The sequence below is a fragment of the Brachycentrus maculatus genome, unplaced genomic scaffold, assembly GCF_059751285.1.
Source record: "Brachycentrus maculatus isolate JH-2025_06_01 unplaced genomic scaffold, ASM5975128v1 h1tg000564l, whole genome shotgun sequence".
Lineage (NCBI taxonomy): Eukaryota > Metazoa > Arthropoda > Insecta > Trichoptera > Brachycentridae > Brachycentrus > Brachycentrus maculatus.
Window position 1 is genome coordinate 500,628 of NW_028281307.1, and position 22,989 is coordinate 523,616.

The following is a 22,989-nucleotide window of genomic DNA, read 5'->3' on the forward strand; positions in this document are numbered from 1 at the left end:
ATATGAAACAATCTATGCCAACGCTTTCTTAGGTATGTATTAGTCATTTTACTAACTTTATTCAGATTCAAATAAATATATATTATCTTTAGTCTCGTTGCATTAATCAAACAATTACTATAGTTGGTGCACCATTAAAAAAAAATACTTCTAAAATACATTCAATAAAAAAATGTAGGTTGAAGCTTACAAGAGTTAAGGTAAAATATATTACATTGTGAAAAGTTATAACAATATTCATCAAAACTTAACGAGTGAGTTTGGCTTAATTAACTATTTGGATGATGGCGGGACACTATAGATTAAAGAGCGGAATCATTAAAACTTGGAGGGGGTTGTAAAGCTGATTTGTAAGGGATGAAACTAGATCCAATTACATCACTGGCCTTTATTGTTCAGTTAACAGACTGGGTTCAGAGGTTTCCAGGCTGTGGGACGCGGAGTTCTAAACAAGGAAAAGGAAATCGACAATAGAAAAGTCTTTCGCAAAAAAAAAAACATTTTATCGTTGATAAATTTTGTTTCTTTGATATATATTAAATGGGGTATAATAATGTATTAGATGGAGTCTGAGAATGACCTTATTTGGTAGAATGCTTTGATTGATGTATTTTTCCTAAAATGTATTTGAAGTAATTTTCTAAGTGTCCAGTAAAAATTGCCATCGATTGAATGAACACAGTGTTTGATAATATCTTACTAAGACGAAACGCGTCACATATTATCATATATATATGTATGTAAATAAAAGTGGAGTTCAATCCAATAACCATGTTTAATTTTGGACATATTACCCAACAAATAGATTGAATTGGTTTATTAAATTTTAAGAATCTAATTATTAAAAAGCAAAAAACTTCGGCAGACAAATTAAAATTAAAGAACCTATATATTATACTCCACTAACTATTTGTACAATGACGGGCATATTATTAAGAAGCAATATGTTCCATCGAACAAAATGTAGTCGAGTGATATTGGTTAAAGCTTAAACCTCAAATAGGTTTTTGAAATTATTGGATAGATTGTTATGAGTAGGTTAACATGAAAAAAAGACGTTTGTGTGATAAATTTTCCAGAAACTACAAAAGCATTGATTAATTGACGGGCAGCATCAATGAGCAAATTCATGTGAATACTTTCAACTAGCCTTAACTGATTGGAAATGGACTTGTTGCTATAAATATATATATAAATATATACTCGTACATTTAAAAACATTTTGAGAAACAGAAAAGTATATAAATCTTTTGAGTACCTATCAACCATATTGGAAGAGAATGTACATTACAATCCCCATTGCAATTTATTATACGACATAACTTTTGTTCATCTATGAAAGTAAGGTAGGTGATGAAAGTTTAATATATTAAGTAAAATTGGTTTATTTGTACGAAGTTGTGTTGTAGAAAATATTAAAAAATCCTTTACTTCAATCTTTGTATTATATATGAAATTAATAAATAACCATTTACATACGAATTTGAAAATATATAAGTAATAAATTTTATACAATTAAACAACTTTGTTTTAACCACTTTTTTATTGGTACACTTTATCCAACCGGTTTCGACAAGAACCTTGTCATCATCAGGGTTGATGTACTAAATCTAAAACATTTAAATATTCATAATAAATTACCCTTTCCTTACCAAAAACTTCCACGCACTCCATACACCAAATAAAAATATTTTTTTTTAAATCACATTTTGGTAAGGAAAGGGTAATTAATTATGAGTATTTCAATGTTTTAGAATTAAGTGCATTAACTCTGATGATGACAAAGTTCTTGTCGAAACCGGTAGGATAAAGTGTACCAATAAAAAAGTGGTCAAAACAAAATTCTTTAATATTATAAAGTTTATTAAATGTGCCACAAAGTATCTGCGAAAAACATTCAAGAAAAAAATAGTAATTATTTCGAATAATTTATACAGCACCATTTGCGTTAAATACTACCTCGAAATCGCTGAACTGTAAAATGGAAATTTCTCTTTCAATTGAAGGGAAACTTTTTAGAAATGATTATGAGAACTAATCCGTTTTCAGTTTTTGATTAAAAACCTCGTCACTCTTATAGTTTCTAGGAAAAGGGCAAATAGTAAAAGGGTGCTCGCCAAATTAAGTGTATTGCGAGCTGGTAACATCAGTTTATGTATATAAGGTAATTAATTTATAATACACAGCTTCTTTTAAATACTTTATGGTTATGATGTTGCATTCGATGATAAAAAACAGACAGAATTAATAATCTACTATTTTCTTAAAGCATACTACTATCTTCATAGAAAATATAATTCGGAAAATAGCTATAAAGCTGCTTCTTACTGTTTTTGGGTGATTCCATTAGTTGTTATTTGGGGTTGCTACGCAATGCATAGTAAAAATAATATTTAAGATTTTTTACGGAGTGTGTGGAAGTTTTTGGTAATGGAATGTAATTAATTATGAGTATTTTAATGTTTTAGAATTAATAAAACCCTGATGATGACAAGGTTCTTGTCAAAATCAGTAGGTTAAAGTGTACTCATAATAAAAAAAAGTGGTTAAAACAAAGATGTTTAATTTTATAAAGCTTTAAAGAGATTAAACTAATTTTGAAATTAGTATAATTAGTTTTAATATTGTTTGCAGTCCAATGATTACATTTATAAAGCAATAAACTACAGTTTGATATATTTAATAATTCAGTGATGCCTTAACTTAACATATAACATTTTAGGAAGTTAATTCAATCTATTTTATCTACATAAAGAAAAAACAAACATTAAAAATGACAACAGCAAATGTTTCACGTTTAGCTACTTGATCAGTACGCTAATTTGAGGATCAAAGGATAGAAAATATGAAGAAAGAGCCGAGAAAAAGGATTTATTTTTATCCTTTTTCTTTCTAAATCCTTCCAATTTGATTCAATATGCAAATAAAATTCCTCTCCTAGGTAAAGTCCTTTACGTATAATAAAAACATCTTTTGATGAAATTCGGGTCTCAGCTTTGTCGTATCCAATTTGATTTGCTTAAGTATTTTATCCTTACAAAGAGTTTTAAAAAATTGCATCATACAAAAAAGCTTTTTTTCATAGATAATATTAAAACTTATAATTAAAATAAGGCTTGATCGAGTTAACAAATATCCTGTTTATTTTGTAACTTCTTCATCGTGGAAAATTTAACGGATTAGTCAATAATTTTTAAATATTGTAGAGAAATTATGTAAAGGTATTTTGTATGACTATTCTTATTTGTAGTATTTATCGATTCAGCATTTAGTTTGTAGAATGACATTTTGTTAAGTTTTATTAAAAACTTGTAAAATACCACTTGTTTCGTTCTATTTAATTTAGTTTAAATAATCGCCTGTCAATTAAAATAACTGTAGATTTTAAAACAAGTCGTTTGTCATAAAATAAAACTCAACATTTTTTTCGCTCTAATATTTATTCAATATTACCCTGGACTGGTAACTGAAGGAGAGGACTGGTAACTGAAGGAGAGGACTGATCACCTTTCCTTAATGTGTTACCGATCAAGATAACACTGCGTTATATGATGTAGTGCCCTTTAAACACTGGTGGGGATAAGGGTTTGAAGTGAAGTGTCTTACTTTGAGTTCTCTATTTATATAATGATTACGAAATAATGCTCTCATCCCAAAAAACTATATTCTTTGAAAAATATTTTTTACTCGTGAAAATATAAATATCTCCTTGAGAGAAATTGTGATTCCCATGAAATGTATATTAGATATTTAATATTTATTCCAGAGTAAAAACATCTCGTCTACTTAAAGTCATCCTTCATGTTTTATTGAAGCTCTTCAAAGGCCGTTTATTTCGTATTATTCTCATACATATTTATGAAGAGCCATTTTGAAGTCTGCCAATTGGGCTTAAACGAGAAAGGAAATTCTTTTATCATCGTATCAAACATATAATTATTCTCCCTTCATATCAAAGCGAAAAGAAAAACCCGAGAAATGTAATCCACGTTGAAAATATGTGACGTTTTGCACCACACGTTCCTTTCAATCTTTTACGCTTTTGAACAATTTGGAAAATCATTACCTACTCAAAAAGCCATGCGAAAAAAAAACTAACGGTACCTAAAAATTTTGCTTTTTCAAAACTTAAATCTGCTAAATTAAGATTACAAATAATAATTCTTTCATCTCACCATAGATGCCTTTAATGAAATTCTAGTGATTCAAACACTATTTTAAAATTTGAACAATACATATATATATATATATATATGTAAAATACATAGTAAATATGTATATATGTAAAACTTCTATGAATTTAAGTAGTGTCGTTTTCAATCATGAGTAGAATTGGTGACATGACGTTTGAAAATTGATCACTTAAGCCAGCTTATGACCGTCATAAGCCCAGTAAATGCCCAGACTTCCGTATTCTTTTTCATCTCTGTTAAGATGTCAAATAATAATTACTTTTCATCTTTTTTTATCTGCTGCTATTAAAAAAAACGTTTGCAAAAAACCATTCGTAAATGATAAATTTCTTTCTCAGTTAATTTGATAAATAAAATATTTTTATAATTTATATTTGATGCACTAACATTGTGATTTTCCATTTTATAATTAAAATATTACTTTGTAAATTTGTTTTAAAATCACTATTTATAGTGATTTTAAAACAAAGTTACATTTAAATATTGAAATATTTTCACCAATGAAAAAAGCACTGAAGGAACAGGCAATCGGTCTCATGAAATCTCCTGAAAAAACGTCGGTCTAAAAGCAATCTATTAATGCGTTTCGTTCGAAGGTTTAGTATATACGTAAGTATACTGCTTATACTCTGTAAATAAGATTGCGATGAATCATAGATACGTAGATTATAGAAACTTACTTTAATGGATTCAAATAAAATGTATTAGTTTTTTTATGAAGGTTGCTGGAAAAAACATTACTATGTATTGTCGGATAGATATTATTAATTGAGTATAATTTTTAAAAAAATTGGTTTAAAATGCTATACAAAACTATAAAATTGTTATTCAACAAACGTAATTACCTTAAACAGAATATAAATTATCATATAAGGCCACTTTACATATGATTACTGTTAGAAATATTCAGAATGTTTTCAGAAATTTAAATAAAAAAAAATATATATATATATATATCGAGTTCAAATCTGAGATTCTCTTCAATTCAACTCATCTAGCCGTTATATTACATAAAATAAATTATGAAGTAATTTATTCGATAAGGTATGTAGAACATTTAGGTAAAATGTATACGGTGGTTAAAAAATAACAATTTAAAGATGTATTCAAATAAAAAAAAAATCGTTTTACATAATGTTTAACGTTTTTCGAAAACCAAAACTCATTGAAAAACGTGAATTTTGAAGTTATTAAATTGTGCGTTAAAAATAGCTTTCGTTTGATTTCATTTATGAAAAATGATATTTGACGTTGATACCACACTGTCTAAAACCACGTTTATTATGTATAATGTCCAACTTTCTTTCCCAAAAAATATTTTTAAAACTAAACTAAAAATAATTGTCGCTGTCACAAGTCACATTGAAAGTAAAAGACAAAACGAGACAAAAACTTCTAAAGTTATTTAATATTACATCAGTATCTTATCGGCATTTTATCGTCCATTGTATATATATCCCTGGATGGAGTTTTTTGGGACGTTACGATTCAAATAAATAAAGCGTTACAGAATCCAAATATCCCAGAAGAAAAATATGGGGATAATCAATGCCTCGCTGGCAAGGGTTGGAAACTTTATAGGGAAGAGTAACTGATGTTTTATTTATATTTGACCGTAAAACAGCAAAAAAGGTACGTATATAAAAGGTATATATTGAAATATATGTATATATATATATATATATATATATATATATATATATATATATATATATATATATATGTATATATATTTATATAAATATATATATATATATATATATATATATATATATATATATATATATATATATATAAAATATATATATATACATATATATATATATATACATATATATATACATATATATATATATATATATATATATATATATATATATATATATATATATATATATATATATATATATATATATATATATATATATATATATATATATATATATATATATATATATATATATATATATATATATATATATATATATATATATATATATATATATATATATATATATATATATATATATATATAAATGTATTCATACTTTTCTTTCCTTTTTATTAAAGAAAATGGAAGTCTGAACATCCCAAGGATTACGACCTGGCATTTGGCTGGCTTGAGCGATCACTTTATACACTTGTGTAACGTTCACCATTCAGCCCATTGTAGGGAATAATGATAAGTGTTTCATATCAAGTTGATACACTTTTAAAATTAGCATATAATCAGTAGGGTGAATAATAAAGTAAAATATAAATGAACAATATAACAAATAAAAAAAAACTCATTTGTTACCATCCATTAATTACTTTGTGTAATACCACTTAACACTTTTATTACCATACCACAAAGCTTTGTATGAAAAATATTAATTTTTATAAAATAAAATGATACGTTAACGACTTTGATTCCAGTAGAACCAATAATTCTCAAAATGTTCTGTATAAAAAAAATCAATTACAAACTTTAAGTCATTTCTATTTAAAATAATTGAATTGAAAATAATATTTTAATATGCCTTGATGTTTTTACGTCACCATGTACAAGACATGTCACTCGCTAAATGTGAATAATGAGGTAATATAGTATCCCCCTTGCCTTACCTGCCAAGTTGTATTAAATACATTCTCATACATATTAGTAGGTTTAGATAGAGGTAAGATAGGTTAAGGGTCGCGTCGACTACTCTGACGAATAACGAAGATTTAAAAAAAAGAGTTACCTTCAAAAACAATAAAAAGCGATAGGTTATTAAATTATGTAAAATAAATTTTGATTTAAGTAGCATAAAAAGAATGCAAGGCTCAAATAAGATAAGCATTATCGATAAAACAAAACAATGGTAAAACAAGTGTACAAGGTTAATGTAGTTGGAAATAGAAGCAGAAGAAAAACGAAGAAAGCATAGTGATACAAAATTTTTTAAAAAACTTGAAAGTGATCAGTTCAGGTGTCGGAATAGTCGGCGGGTATGCATGAGAAGATACATTAATGCGAAAAAGGCTGATGAATGTTTGCAACGATAGAGTGATATGGCGTTCTATTATCTCTACATAACTCTGTAGAGAAGTGGTATGATTGACATGATGATAAAAATGTTTTTCAGAGTAGGAATCAAAAGGCATTTTATTTAATGAAAAAAAAATGTAAAAATGATTATTTAAAAAAAAACACATACACATACTTTTTATCGGCATTTATATTTTAAGCGCTTTAGTAATATTATGATAAATTGTAGAAACATGGACTCATTTTCTGCTACATGTTTAATAAAAAAAAATTGTGTCAGTTAACATGCCAGATGACAGCAACTTTAAAAGTTTTTTTTTACTCACAAAATGGTACCTTCGAAAAATCGTATATTTAATGGTTAAGAGACGCAGATGGTTAACAATAATCAATCAAGATTTCCCTTTTTGGGTGAAGATTTCACCGCGTTTTCAAAAAAAGCGGTGTGGGTAATAGCGAAATGGATGTTGCTACTAAGACTGAAATGAAATGTTCCGGGAGTGATTTGTCGATCTAATTCATTTTAAATCCCCCTGTAATAGATATATACTGTTGACACACTATTATAAGCGACTACTCAAGTATAAACTGAGGCTTTCTACCATCAAGCGGTAAACTAATTATATTATTATAAGAGCACTTCATTTATTTGATCATTCATCTCTGTTAAATTCATGTGCTCCTGTGATCTATCAAACACCTAAATGGTACATAAAAATATCTTTTTAATAAAAATAATATTTTATATGTGCTCAATTAGACATTATTACACTGAAAATTGTGAATAAAAAAAAATACTAAATCTATTTTTAAATGATTTTACTTTCAACGTTTTGAGTATGTCCAAATACGTGTTCACAAATCTGGATTATTTCCAATTAGGAGTTATAATATACATAATTTTTTGAAATCTCAACAAAGATGTATGGAAGGACGAAGAAAGCTGAATAAAAGCTTTCCCCATCCCACCACAGATGGCTTTAGTGAACTCGCGCATACTGTGTTACGAGTTTAGTCAATATATCTCAAAGTTACACTTAAATCAGCATATGACAGTCGTAAGCCCTGTAAATGCCAAGACTTCTGTATTTTTCTTCACTTATCTTGAGATGTCAAAAAATCATGTCGGTAAAGTCTTTACTCTCAAAGGGTAAGTTTTAAACGCTATAAAGAGTGTACTTTTGAAAAACGAGGAAACACATTATTTTAAAAGCAAAAAGCTTCATCGAGATTTATTTTAAATGAAAAAAAAATAAAATTCATTCACTTTTTTAAAAATCAAACACAAATGTATTTTCAACAAAATTTCAATTTTTTATTATTAGGATATGTTTGATTTGCTTGTGTTTAATAAGTAATGCAATAATGGATGCATAGCCGAATGATACGACCTATTTCAATGCTACCCATCATTGTTATCTAATAATTGATAGCTCTTTTATGCATAAGTTTCGTTATAAAACGGCTTTATAGATAATGACAGCAGGTTTAACAGATTGTTGAGTACCACTCAAGGTTTTTTTGACCAAAAATAGTACATGTTTTATTTTCTTTGATCTGTTTTCGGTTATGTAGCTTTTAATTTTGCTTTATTGAAAGCATGGTTTAAAACGCATTTATCTTGATATAATTTAAAGTTTGGATAAAATAATTTACTGTGACTGTATTTGTTGATTTTCTTCTTATTTTCGCGATATGGTAAATTCATTTTCTAATTTATTTTTGACATCTCATCAAAGATGAAGAAGAATATGGAATTTATGTATTAATTTTAAATCAAACACAGATTTTTTGAGTATACTAATTTGTATTTTATTAACAAAAACACATAAAAAATTATACTGTGACAATTGTTTCGCCTTGTAAGGACATTATCAAACGAATGTTATATCCATTCGTTTGATAATGCCGTAACAAGGCGAAACAATTGTCACAATATAATTTTTTATGTGTTTTTGTTAATAAAATACAATTAGTAGACTCAAAAAATCTGTGTTTGATTTAAAATTAATACATATTTTAAAATGGAGTTCTACAAATTAAACGCCAAATCAATAAATAAGAATTTGGAAGTCTGGGCATTTACGGGGCTGACGACCGTCATAGGCTGGTTTAAGTGATCACTTTACATACGTGTAACATTCACCAATTCTACCCATTATTGACAACCACACTACTCAAATTCTTGGAAGTTCTATATAAATATGAACCAATTTAGGCAACTTGTTCTTGAATCACTAGAACTTCACTAGAGATATCTATTGGTGAGATGTAAAACATCTATGTATGAACAGTGTAAAATGATCACTTAAACCAGCCTATGACGGTCGTCAGCCCTGTAAATGCCCAGACTTCCATATTCTTCTTCATCTTTAATAATATGAAAATAACTCCTGTAATTGGATATAATCCAGATTGTGTGAACAAGTATTTGGACACACTCAAAATGTTGTAATTCATTTTCAATTTATGTTTTTCAAGGTTAACTATGATGTAGTAATCCATATTAATATTACTGACGTCAGACATTATCTTGAGGTCATAAAAAACTGCTGAAACGATAGAGGCATGAGTATAATAAACTTGAATGCTTATTTAAAAAAAATACTATCTATCTCTGGATATGTGTGTATCATAAATTATATTGAAGACTTTAATTTTATATGTGGAGCAGTGCCAAGATGTGAAGTAAATTGGGTTTATTTTTAATCATCACTCAAAGTTTATCTTAAATTTAATTACGTATATTTAAATATTACCTAGCCACTAAGCGCTTAATAAAAGAGATTGATTATTTTGTTTTAAAAATAAACATGTATTTAATACTTCAATAAATTGATGAATATATTTATTTGATGTTTAAAATATGCTCCGTGCAAAATTTTTATGGCCAGATTTGTTTTGAGGTTGGTTATATTATAAAACCCCTTTTGGAAATGTGAGCGTAAAGCTCGTTTAACTAGAAAAAAATATTCAAAGATAGAAATACAGTATAGACAAATCATTGACGTACTTTTTTATGCTATCTTATTTTGTTGATTGTCCATACATAGTCACTTATATTTCAAAAATTGGATTTCAAAAAATAATTAACAAATACAAAATAACACATTTTTTAAATTCATCTTTTAATAATTGTATCTATGCACATATTTGAGACATTAGTATATGTGTATTCAATTACAAAGTATTTTGTTTCTGGAATGTTTTTCGCAGATACTTTGTGGCACATTTTATAAACTATATAAAATAAAACAACTTTGTTTAACCACTTTTTATTGGTTTTATTTTATCCAACCGGTTTCGACAAAAACCTTGTCATCATCAGGGTTTATGTACTTAATTCTAAAACATTGAAATACTCATACTTAATTACCCTTCCGTTACCAAAAACTTCCACGCACTCCGCACACCATATGAAAATATGGTTAAAAAAATATGTCAACTCCGAATGACAACTTGTGAGCCACAAATGTAATTGCCCAAAAACAAAAACAAAGTATTTTAAATTGTGGGATTTATTATTTTACAATTTGTGTTTTTCTGACCCCAATCCCCACACGTTTAGGACTAAGGGTTGACCCTGATAGTATATTATATGAAGGAAAAGAATTCAGTCTTATGCTTTAAATTCTTGAATATATTGGACAGGATTCAGATGAAGTTTTTGGAAAAGTAAATGGAGAACGAATAGTATGAGTTAAAGAGATGAGAAACATTTTTTTTCATTTTACAATATTATTTGATATTTAAAATACGGTTTGAATGTAAAACAAAACAAATTGATTCTTTAAAAGCAATATTCGAAGATATCCTCCACACAAAATTCCCGTGTTTTATTTTTTCTTCTCAACTTCATTTTTCGGTGTCAAGTGAATTTATTTGAATCCTTGAAAAACCAAGGCAGGAACGACGGCCTGAAAAATTGTTTGACACAGGATAAAGCGAAAATTCTCCTTTTACTTTCCGAGTTCCCGGTGTAAATAAAAAACATCGCAGCTTAAAAAACTTTGAAAATTGAGCTACAAAAAACAAACGCCACCAAATAAAAGTTTTCTTTTACAACGACTTGCGGGAGAGGTGGAAACATAATCCTTAGACACTTTTGATAAAAGTAATAATTTTATTAAAAGAGTTTAAAAATGTTTTAATTTTATATCAGAAAAATAAAAGACATATACCTACTTATTTGTTGTTTTTTGGAGACTTTTTCACTTAAATACATAATATTAAGTTAACGTGTAAATAAAACTTAATTAACAGAGATTTTGAGTCCATACACTTTTATATCGTAGAATAAGAGAATATTCGTCTCATATATATAAAAGAGTGATTTAACAGTTAAAAATAAATTATGTGTTTAAATAGTTATGCCCGTAGAAGGTCGATGTTATAGGATGAGAAATTGTTTTTATTAATTAATCAATTTATTTTTTATTTGTCACTTATAAATAATATTATGTATTTTGTTCACAACATTTAGGAAGTATCCAAACTCTTGTTTACAAATCTAGGTTTTTCTTATCGAAAACGTGATTTTATTTTGAGACAATTGTCATATTTGCAGTAGGTAGTTATTTTTACGACATCTCACACGTTCATTACTTCTTATATCAAAATGATACATTTTTGTGGGCATGAATTTCAAATTGATAACTAAAAATTGTTATGCCAATGTTTTACAAATACGAAATTCGACATCTTAATTTGATAATGAGTTTTAGTTTTATAAAAATACTTATGATCACAATGCATTTCTTAAATTGAATGAAAATTTTATCTTATTAAAATAAGTAATTTAAAATTATCCGGCTTTGAGGATCAAAACACGTGAAAGAACTCAACGTAAAGCGTAATTATGATTTGAATTTTAAATATTCCTTCTTAAAAATCATTTGAATATTAATGAAAATAATATCTCCTTGAAATTTCAGCTTTTCAGGGCAATATTAAAATTTCCTGAGTACCTTTTGAGATCCGAATAAATGGGAATTTTCGGAACTCACATCACGTTTTCGCGCTAAGAAATACGACGCGTTTTAAAAAAAGTTTTTTCAAAATGTAATCATCTACGTTTTTCGTATGTAATATACAATAATACGTTTTTTACTTGTACATCAGGATAATTATTTTCTTTAATCTTTCCACACAAATAACACTTGATGTAATATTATGAGTACCTTTAAAATGTTTGTGCACGAATACTGGATTTTTTCCTCGAGGGATCGTTTACATATTACTAACGACTCAACAGAGACGAAAGAACTTTTTATTTTAAAGTCTGAGCTTTTACTTGCTTAAGACCAGTAGGAAATAAAATAAAAAGTATTATTTCACCAATTGATTCACCAGATACTTTGCGGTGGAATCTATCAATTTTTACTTGATAAAGAAACATGTTTCGATGCATTTGGTGTCACTATAGATTAAATAAAAAAATTGGTATTTTCAAAGTAAAACTAAAATTAAAAATTCAGAATTATCTTGATAAAATAGATTTTAGAGCAATGTAACATTAATAAAATACTTATTTTAACTCATATCAAATAAATATGGTGTAACTTAATAAAAAGTGGTAAATGTACTATAAAAGTAAAAAGTTTTTGGAATATTTCACTAAATGATATATCACTTTAGTATTTATATAATTTTAAAATTATTTTTTTTGATTTTTTTTTTAGGAATTTTGATGGACGCCGAAAAGCTGGTAGAAAGCAAACATTGTGGTTTTGTTCATTCGCAACATTCGTGACTGAACCGGGATGAGTGGAAGAGTTGTACAAGACAGCGCAGGACCTCGAAGACTTTGCCATAGTGATCGCCAACAAGGCAAACGAAGAAGAAGACATTTTTTTAGATATTTTTTTCCTGACGACTATTTTAGGTTGAAAGGATATGGTCACTCCGGATCAAAAAATTTTAGTACTTCCTCACATTTTTTTTTAAGTAAACGACGGAGAAATAATTTTAAACTATGATCAGGTTTTTAATTTTTTTCTCTAATAATTTTTACTTTTAATTGCTCCATTTGTTTTTTTTTTTATTCTCTCATGGGTAAACAGAAATCGGTGAATTAATAAACATATTTTTATTTGATTTTAGTAGTCTTAAAAAACTAGATGAAAATAAAAGATGTGTAATTATAAAAGCGCGGCAAGAGCAACAATGAAAATACCCTCCTTGTTATCATCTCAAACAAAGGTAAGTATGGCGGAATATCCTTGGCATGTATTCTATTTTCCCTTCGCAGTAGAGCCTTCCTTTGTTCGAAGGATTCTAAGCCTGTATTGTGTTTCACTAAGGAAGAATTATTTTTCAACAACGCGAAAATGTTTTACGAAATTAAGCCTAATTTTACAGTAAGCGCATATTGGCGCAAAATGGGACTTGAAAATGCTCACAGCTCAAATGGAATGAATTAAAATTATCGTTTTCCTGACAATGGAAGTAAATTTTTAATGAAAACAATTGTTTGAATCTAAGAATACAATTGGGATTGTTCATTTATTTATTAATGATTTCTACTATTTTATCTTAGAAGCCTTGTCCATGAGTCAGTATTTGCTATAAATATCACAGTTTTATAATCGTTTAAAATTAGAGGTGTCCCACCACGATCCCAAGATATCAAGTACTAAAAAATAATAACTTCAGCGTGAATCCAAATGAGCGATTTATGAAATTTATATTAAACTTTCTGCTTATTCTTCAAAAGTAGTTGTCACGGGTCTGAGACATTTTTTTTTTCCGCTTGCTTTTAGTATTTTAACTTGAAAACCCTATGTTTCTAATATATATTGATAAAAATCATAAAAGCATTATAATTTAATTGGAATTCAACTAAGACTGGTAAGTAATTAGCTATCTTCTTTAACTTTTTGGGGTACAATCAGTTTGATAATTAATTTGGTTATTTTATGGTCAGTCTCCATCCACCTCTGTCTCTTCAACTAACGTACCCTTTTACAGCGCATCGGAGATAATTTGGTTCGTGTTGTCATATTATATTAACTTTATATGATATGTTGAGTAAATATTATATTTATAAAAAAAACCTCAATAAACCCTTATGTGGCGCAAATGGATGAGAAGGGAATGACAAATAAAGTATATTTGGCAAATGTAAACATGAGAACAGAACGAGGACGGGCCAGATCAATCACAACTTAAATCTGGTGGTGTAGTTTTCATAATAAGAGGGTATATATAATTAGATGTATGTGAAGGAAGTTAGTTTATGTCAGGACAGACGAGATAGGCATTCTATCCTTTCTGCCTACCCTTGAAGGGAAACGGGGAACTGGTAATAGTAGAAAAATCTAACAAAGTTTTGTACTGACATTTCTTGGTGGAACTGCAAAAAAAAATTAAATAACAACTGTGTAATTTTTTCCACATCAATTTTATTTGATCAACAACCGGGTTTCATCGTAACCAACATCACCAGTCTGGTGATGTCGGTTACGAAGAAACCCGGTTGCTGGTCAAATAAAATTCATGTGGAAAAAATTTCATAGTTCTTAAATCTAATAAAAAATCCAAGACCATTGTAAAATACAAGTTATAAAAAATGAATGCAAAATATATATTCAATTATAAGCAGAACGGTGAACGTTATATAAATGTATAGATTGACCACTTAAGCAAGTGAAAAATCAGGTAATTAGACCTGGAATGCTCAGGATTCAATTTTCATTCATTTATAAAAACAATATATGTTTCATTTTATCTTGAGATAGCTATAATCTTATTTACATGTCCATGATTGGGTCAATGTCCAACACAAGTTCGCTTACTCTACCGCGTTTCTATATAATTTTTAAATTAACCTTGTTGTATGTGAAGATGGTTTTATGAATATAAATAAGGCTTCAATTTCTTTTTTCCGATACATTATCTCTAGTTTTATATTTGTTTCCCTTTTCACGGTAACTAAGACACCATTTACATTTTCAGATCGCATTTATCAAGAAAAATGCCAAAAACGGAATTTTCTTGGCAAAGCCTCACATCCTGAGGTACTGAAATCCCTCGCCGAAGTTTGGGGTCGCATCAATCATTGAGACGGAGCTTAGAATGGGCGGGAAGGATGATTAGCATACCGTGTCTCGAGAATATGAAATGGGTTCATTGTATATCAAGCTATTTCAAAAACGGCCAATATTTATTTTTCTTCAAAATTATTTTATTTTTTTAGACCAAAATCCTATTCTATCAGATATTAAAAAAATCAATCAAATATCAAAATTTAAAAAAATATTTTGACTGAATTTTTTTCAACTTTTAACCCTTACCGTATCATATCTGGCATAGGTACTGTATCACATAGATGCAGTGTAAACGTGATCATTATTTATAAAAAGGTATACTGATCAGTTCAGCGTTTTTGTACTAGTATAGGGTGATATTTAATGAATTTGATCAAATCACTTGATTTTATTTTGACCCCGCTGGGAGTCGAGTTCTGGATCATCAGCACTTAACTACGGAGGCAGATGAAACAAATATTATAAAATACGTACAATATTTTAAATTCATATTTTAAATTCCCATTTACATAAACAACTTTTAAGCGATTTATATTATCCACTGACACTTCGTGATGGAATTGCATTTTTAATATATTATTAGATTAAAACCAATATTTTTAGCTTTTCCACTTTATTTTTATTTGACCAGCGACCGGGTTTTGTCGTTACCGACATCATCAGGCTGACTGACCAGTCTGATGATGTCGGTAACGACGAAACCCGGTCGCTGGTCAAATAAAAATAAAGTGGAAAAGCTAAAAATATTGGTTTTAATCTAATAATATATTAATTTTTATGCGTATTTTGCGCATTCATATGATAAATTGGTAAATGTGGTGCTTAGGGCACTGCATCAAATTAATTATTTATGTTAACTATATAATGAATTATATCAAAGTAAGTGATCCGTCCTACGCTCCAGATTCTTTGAAAGATAACTAGTATGAGATTAAAAATTTAAGATGAATGCAAAAATCAATATCTATGAAAAGGCCTCGTACCGTCTTTGATTTTAATTAAAGACGGTACGTGGCGTGGTTTGGTAGACGTTCGACTGCTAAACTGGTGTCGCGGGTTCAATGCCCGCCAAGTGGAAAATAATTATTAGATAGATTTATTTTCAATTGGTCTGGGCATTTGTGATGTACTATTGACGTTTATCTTTCCTGATCTTATTATTCTACCTGCAGACAAGCCTCTAAAAGTAATTATTTCCGGATTATTCCTTAGAACAAATATATATTTTTGACGATGATTAAAGTTTTATTTTTGTTGTGTAAAATGCTGAATTTTACATACTCAGAATTTCAACTATTTTAAATACTTATAGATTTGTATTTCCATCTCAACTTCTACATCCATGTTGATTTTATTACATATTTTGACTATCCTATATTTTTTATCATTCATAGGAAAAACCATAATAATTTTTCATTTTTCTACAGTGTGTTAAATTTATAATACAAACCAAACGAGAGGTAAAATATTATAAAAAAGAATATGCTTTCTCTCTCAAAATACAAAATTCCCAGGAAACGCGTAAATTTATGAACGATATTTCAAAACACGAAATCCGTTCACGAGACCGACAGGTGACAGCCTTCATCACACGTCGTGATGGATGTACCTGTGCCTCTCACTTCCGGGGCCTGCGGCCGCCCTTCCGGTCCACCGGATGTTAGACAACCAACGGGCCCACACGCGGATGTAGTGTCACTATTACTCTTTCACGGACAGTTAGGTTATACCGATATCAATCTTTTATTACTTTATATCATCGATCCAATTTCAATAAATTTTACCCAAACTAACGGCGTGCATTTAATAGTGGAATAGATACGTTATTTTTATTTTGATACATATTTTCACATAGATATGCAGCTAAACAATATATGATAGATATTCGAATGATGATATTAAAACTAAGATGAGAATTATCGATAAAAAAACAGGTTTAGGCTGAAATGATTTGGGTAGGTACGTGAACCAAATGAGTGAAAAGTTTAGTTAAATATACTTATACTTCATATATAATCATCATATAATCAATCATCTCATAAGTTTTTCTAATACTTAGGTGTAGATCAGGAGTCGGAATTATCGGCGGGTATATATTTTAATGTGTAAGAGGCAAATATTGATTTCAAAGCCAGGTTTGTGTGGCGTTCTATTCTCTCTGCCTGCCTTTACGAGAATGGAAAGCTTAGATATGAAACGCAAGACATATAAAATATTAACGTGCTGTAGGTATACGAATACTATTTTAATATGAGATGTTTTATTTGGTAAAGCTAGAGGTTCCAGGTACAATTAAGAAGGGGGTCAAAATAATATTAAAAGAAAATCAATTACAACATTTATGTACTTAAAATTACCTAAAACTGATAGCTAAACGCAAGACTGATCAGTTTGCCTTACTTTAATTAACGATCAACTAAACATTACACCAATTTGATGCAATGCCCTTTGCACCCCTGAAAAGAAGAAGCTTCCTACAAATAAACGATATCTTTATTTAACAGTTGACCCTTCGATTCAAGTACCGAGAGATTTTTACCACTATCATTAATCAAGAAAACCTTTCAATGAGATTTAGTTAAAAGCTTTTCTATTAGTAAGGTGAGTCGGTCGAAGAAACGCCTCGAATACACCGAGATCGCGTGAAAACTTGCGGGAACTGAAAAAGGATTTAAAAAGCTTTCAGGTTTATGTAGGGAACTAACCCCGTAATGCCCGCATATCCGAAGGCAGAAGGCTCTCTCCGACTAGCACTGGCCGGTACGATATCTATTGTTAAAGGTACTTGATTGGGAGCTTAAGTAAACTTTTGCGGACTTTTGCGCATGACCCTAGAAATTTTTCAATTATTATTTTCAGTTATAAATACTAAAAAAGATCCCACGACGGCATTTTTTATTTTGTATAAAAGTGTTTATATAAAGTTAAAAATATTTGACTTAAAAATAAAAAATAAAAATAAAATTAAAAAACTTAAAATTAAAATTAAAAAACCTAAAGAAAAAAAAAATGAAAAAGTAAAGAAAAGTAATTAAAATGCACAACATGAGTGATACGTCTACAAGAAAAAGGAGCCTAAATCTGTCTCTTCAATAAACAATCTAAGCAAAATTTTAAAATGAAACAAACTTAGGTAATTAACATTTACCGAATAGTCTTTGAATGCAAAGCTGCGATATCCCATATCGATAAAATCAGGGGTTTATTGAGACTGATTGGGTGGAACGAGTAAATGGGAAAAAAATGTACAAACAATTAAATGAAGCGAATGTAGTTGAAAAAATGCAAAGAAAAATGTAGAAAACCTTGATATGAACAAGTTATTTAATAAAATTTAAGTTTAAAATTTAGTTTAAAATATTTGGGCGTGGTCCGGTTAGGTGTCGGAACAGCTGAAACATGCATGAATGTGAAAAAGGCGAAGAATGTTTGAAAAAACTGAAATGCGTGGGGTTCAATTTTCTTTACCTCTGCGGGTGATATTAAGTTTGTTAGTTACTAAGTATATTTTTAAGTCTAGAGTAAATGGAAGCGACAAGAAACTATGTCGTTCTCTCCAGAAGTTTTGAAAGTAATTAATTATAATATTATTAATCTTCTTGCTGGCTGTGTTGACTTGAAAGAGAAGTTTGTTCGAGAAACCGCAACGTCGTAAAATATAACAAGACTTGTATTATAACACTAGCCGATTGATCCCAACACCAAACTGTTTCAATTTAATTAAGTTCATGAAGAATTATTTTAATCTTTACCATAATCAAAAGTAACATGATGTAATTAAGGATTTTTTTACGTTTTGGTAAAAAAAATGAATTGCTTTAATATCATTCGTTAGACAATGATAACATGGACAATGTTAGGTGATACTTTTTGGCAAGATAATATTTTTTCAGTTCTGTCGATAATTCAGACGAAAAGTTAAAGCTCTTATTGTATGAAATATGTCCATGTATTTTTTGCTTCAAAATGTTTCATTAAAATATAATTTTGACCTTTTTTACATGTTTTTGTCAGTACGTTCACTTAATTACCTCCAATTCGAATTGACTTATTTTGCTTATTAAAATGAATCCCTTTTTTTAAATAAAATAAAAAAAATAAACTGTTGTGTTTTTCTTATAAAAACAAATATTATAATTTCATGCTATATTCGTAGGCCTAAGAGGCTTATTTTTGAAAAATAAAAAGTTTTGTAAGTGATACAGCGAAAACACATTTTTTTTATTTGATTATTGTTTTGAATTTTATGACAAATGTTTTACTATTGTTTCAAAAAATCTGATAACAAAATGTTTTTATATTGTTCGTATTTAATTTATTTTATAAATTCATATTTTTATTTAACTACCGTAATAAATTTATGTATATCACGATAAGATATTGAAGAGATAAATTCTGTATTTTCCTTGTGAAATAATTTTGAAACAATGATTGAACAAGTGCACAACAAACAGTACTTATGAACGGAAAAGTTTGGTTTCGTAAGTTGCTTTCCATCTAAGAAATTAGTGCGGGTAAAATGCACCCTTAAACAGTTAACACCTCCGTTCTATTCATAATTTATGGTTAAAGTTTCACAATCACAGCGGAGAATGGGAAAACTTTATCCCTTTTTGAAAATAATTTGCTACAACAGCAACATTAAGAAGTTATTGTTTCTTGTCTTCTCGAATACATGCTAGGTACCTGTCTATATTTAATTTGAGATATTGATTAACTAAAAAGAGTAAACAATGTGTGTATATATTTATATGTTTATATGTAATCGCCATTTTGGTCATCTTCCTAATTCCTCAACATATGATAAGTGCGAAGCTGGTCCTAGAGTCTTAATCCGCCTCCGTAGTGTAATCTTCAGCACGCTCGGCTACCGTTCTGAAGTATAATGCAGTGCCCTATGCACCATAGCGGTGCGGATAAGGGTGTGAATGAATTTAATATACACTCGAAATGTTGATTATATATATAATTTATATTTGAAGCACTTACTTTGTTATTTTCCATTTTATAATTGTAATGTAATTTTGTTTAAAATCACCATTAATATTTTATTATAACTTTATTTTAATATCTCACATTATAATTAAGTTATAATAAAATATTTATAATGATTTTATTACAAACTTATATTTTAATTGTTCATTATATGTTTATATGAAATTGCCATTTTGGTCATCTCTCTATTTCCTTAACATATTATAAATAACCATCTTATGATTATATTGTTTTCTAATGAGATTATTCTTCTTTTCCCTCTTCCTAAACTTTAAAGCTTTTCCTCTTAAACCTCTTCTTTTGTCACACTTTCCATTATTTTGCAGCATCAAAGTGCTACTTATCTATCTGTTCCTTCCTTCTTTTCCGACCTTTTGTATTTGTCTAGGTTTATTTTTTATGGGAAAACATATTCATTTTAAGGTCAATATTCAAATTTTATTTTTTACTTGAAAAAAAAAGTCAACTAAAAACGTTATGAAAATAAATTGCTTAGCTTAAATATGTAGCCTAATTCACTTATAACTGTTTGCCTTCAAATTATATTTTATAATTATTATTTACACAACACCTGTAGCACTCGTAAAACAATTAAAAAATGCCAGACTTACAGATTATTTGGCTTTAATTTTACCTAAACGAGTTTTTCAACCATACTTTCGTATGAATGTATGAATAATGTATACATGTATGTCATATTTTATATATTTGTATTATGTAAACGTGAACATACGTGGGTGCCGAAATACAATTTGTGGTCCAATAACATCTGCGTAAAATACAAAAAAGGGTTTCATGATAATTCGGAAATACATTGGGGAAGGGTCGAATATGGAATGGTTATTCGCATTGCTAGGACTAGACATGATTGATGTAACAATATGATAGTATTACAAATTTTTGTTCTTATTTTACTGTACAAGAGAAAAATTGAACGTTGTGTTTTCAATTAAACTGTATTATTTGAATGTTTCTAGTACTGATAATTTTTATATTATATAACGCAGCTTACTTCAAAATGTTTAAATAACTGGGAACAGAGTGAATGGTGCACTAAAATCAGTTTGAGCAAATAAAAATCTATCAGCGGAAGCTAAACTGGCAGTACACACTGGAGTTCTGGTACCAACCCTTGTGTATGGAAGCGAAGCATGAAGTTGGCAAAAGAAAGATGAAAGCAGACTAAATACAGTCAAAATGCGATCCCTCAGACGAATGTGTGGCAAAACGATGTTTGATAGATGTTCGAATGATGAAATAAGGTAAGAATGTAAGGCTGAGATAAGCATTTTCGATAAAATTAAGAAAGGTGTGTTGAGATGGTTTGGACATGTGGAACGTATGAGTGAAGAAATAACGGTTAAACAAATTTATGAAGCGAAAGTAGTTGGAAAAGGAAGTAGAGGACGACCGAGGAAAACTTGGCATGTCAAATACTTGAAAGCGGCCGGGTCACAAGTCGTAATAATCGTCATGAATGTAAAAGAGGCAAAGAATGTTTGCAAAGACAGAGTGGTGTGGCGTTCGATTCTCTCTGCCTACCCCTGCGGGGAAGCGGCGTGATGGTTAGTTAGTTAGTTAGTTAGTAGAGAAATCCAATTAATTGATTTATATTTATAAAATAATTTTGGTAGGCAAAATGCGTGTTGTATAGATGAAAAGAAATATGTTTACTCCATATATTGCCATGAAAGTAATTAGGTACCAAAATTGTCATACTAATCAGTTATAAATCTAAACCCTTGAAATAAATGGCCCTTAAGTACATGCACTCAACCCTTCTATACGTCGAAACTTGAGCAATCAATTTTGATATATATTTCCGTCAATAATATATTACTAAACTGCTTGAGAAACACGTAACAAATAATTACAAACTTATCGATAAGTTCGACAAATGAAAGTTGTTTCAATGAATTTCTGGTTTACTTTGAATAATAATTTGCTCTTACCAATTGAATAAATAATTGTTAAAAGTTTTAATGAATTCCTAGAAATTTCAACATTACTTTAATATATAATAAACGGAAGATACTTGTTAAAATACAAGTATTTCAAAAGTTTTGATAATATAGAGTAAAAAAACGCGTGTCGCATTATTCAATTTGTTAAAAAGTAGAAGAAAAAAAAACAAAATTGTTTTATTAATATCTAAATTTTTATAAGAATAACTGGATTTTACACTAAAAGAATTTATATTATCCACTGACACTTCGTGATGGAATTGCATTTTAATATATTATTAGATTAAAACCAATATTTAAGTGGAAAAGCTAAAAATATTGGTTTTAATCTAATAATATACTAAAAGGATTGTTACCCACATATTATGGAAATCTTTCAGTGACAAAACCGGGTTGATGATATGCCATCAGCTGGTTTAAATGATTATATTATACGTTATGGAAACTCATTTTTAACTTCAAAAATGGGAAATGACGAAAACCAACTATTAAAAAAAAGTATTTCAAATTATCAATAATTGCAAATTGTCAGTTTTTTTTTATTTAAAGCAAAACGATGTAAGAAAGATGTTCTAATAATGAAATATGAAAATAATTCTAGGCTGAGAAAAGCATCGTCGGTAAAACTAAAAAGCGTGTTTGGTTTAAATATAATATGTAGAACAAAAGAGTAAGGAGAGAATAGTAAAACAAATATACAAAACCTTTGTAGTTAGAAATAGAAACAGGAAAAGACCGGAGAAAACTTGACATGATTAAATTCTTGGTCTGGGCAA